Genomic DNA, 1,842 nt, shown 5'->3' with positions numbered 1-1,842 from the left:
CATGTGGGTCTGGGAAACCAACAGGGTGGAGAGCTAGGGCCTCATACAGGTAAACGTGACTACTCTTGCCAACTAGCTCCTCTAGATCCATGGGTGAAGGTCATGCTTGCATCCATGGGTGGTATCTACATGGTTGCCGGTACCCTGAGGAGATGGGATGAAAGAGAAGTGGGGGATCCTTTCTATCTTTGTCTCAACTATGGGTCACTCTGAAAGGAGGAGTAAGACTAAAGGACTCCTCCTCTCCTCTTTTCTTTTTTTTTTCTTTCAGGCTCAATTCACTTTATTTTTCTTGTATAGAAACCCTATGTTGTAGCCATAGCTGGAGCCTGGGTCCTCTGCACAGAGACTCTGGTGTGGGTCTTGACGAAGTGGTCAGTGTATTCCTGATAGGGAGACTTGGTGAATATAGTCTCCTTCCAGGGGTCGGGGGTCAGGTAGCTGTAGGTCTTAGAGATGGCATCAAAGGTGGCCTTGGCAAAATTGCCCAGGGTGGCAGTGCAGCCCCTGGCTGAGATGTAGCAGTCATCGATACCAGTCATCATGAGTAGCTTCTAGGGGCCAAGACAATGCCAGTGCCCCTGGGCACAGGGATGAGGAACACCAGCACAGAGCCACAGCAGCCTGTCACCTTGCAAGGGAGGGTGTGGGGTTTGCTGATCTTGTTCCCCCAGTAGTCTCTGCATGCAGGGACAATGGAGAGCTTGGTCAGGATGATAGCCCCATGGATGGCAGTGGCCACCTCCTTGGAGCACTTAACACTGAGACTGACGTGGCCATTGTAGTCCCCAGTGGCAACAAATGCCGTGAACCTGGTGTGCTGGTTGGCATGGGTCTTCTTCTGCACCAGCCTAATTTTCAAAACCTTGTCCTTGAGAGTGGCCCCCAGGAAAAAGTCAATGATCTCAGATTCCTTGATGGGCAGGGAGAAGAGATAGATCTCCTCCAGGGACTTGATCTTCATGTCCTTGACTAGGTGGCCCAGCTTGGTGATGGTCATCCACTCCTTATACTCTGCCTTGCCTCCGCAACCTCCATGGTGTTGGGCCTGGCCCTGTCCATGGCCGCAACCCTGGCCCCGGATGCCACTGCCAAAACCTCTGCGGAAGCCACCATGATTCCCCATCCCAGGGCCCCTGGGGCCTCCGGCCTCCACCCCTCTTGCGCCGGCATCATCTGCCATTTGGTGTTTTCTTGGAGAAGTCTCTCCCCTCTTTTCTAGATGGGCAACAACCCATCTTCAAGCCTGCACTCGCCTTGAGCGTAGCCTGGATGTAACCCGGTGTAACCTCAGATCCTGAAGTTTGCTTTGGGCAAGCCCCAACTTCACACATATATAGAGATCTTCCAACTATTTAACCCAACTATTTAAACTCTCCTGGAAGGATGTTATGTTACTCTTAAACCCTACACCGCTTCTGAGAAACAGGCAGCCCTACAGGTAGCAGAGAAATTTGGAGATGAATAGCATATTTCCTCTAGTCATTCAAAAAAGAAAGCCAGTCAAAAGGGGAAAGAGAGTGAGAAAGAGACAAAATCCCCATTCTCAGTAGGAAGAGAGGCAGTGCCCCTTGAAACCTCTAATTGGAACGCTAGTGATCCTATAGATGAGTGGAAAAGAAAATACTTTCAGATGTGTATATTAGAGGGCTTACAGAGGACCAGAGCCAAACCTTTTAACTACTCTAAGCTATCCATGATAAATCAAAAACTAGATGAAAATCCTTCAGCCTTTTTAGAAAGGCTGAGAGAAGCCTTGGTAAAACACACCTATCTCCTAATTCAATTGAGGGACAGCAAATCTTGAAAGACAGATTTACTCAGGCAGCCCCAGATATCAGA

General features: G+C 49.5%; 1 pseudogene; it reads right to left on the bottom strand.

Annotated features, from left to right (window-relative positions):
- Positions 1 to 305: 305 nt before the first annotated feature.
- LOC112635841 lies at positions 306 to 1,183 on the bottom strand (annotated as a pseudogene).
- Between the last annotated feature and the right edge of the window lie 659 nt (positions 1,184 to 1,842).

Source organism: Theropithecus gelada, chromosome 12, assembly GCF_003255815.1.
Source record: "Theropithecus gelada isolate Dixy chromosome 12, Tgel_1.0, whole genome shotgun sequence".
NCBI lineage: Eukaryota > Metazoa > Chordata > Mammalia > Primates > Cercopithecidae > Theropithecus > Theropithecus gelada.
The sequence above is the reverse complement of the archived record's forward strand: the minus strand, read 5'-3'. Positions and strand labels throughout refer to the sequence as shown.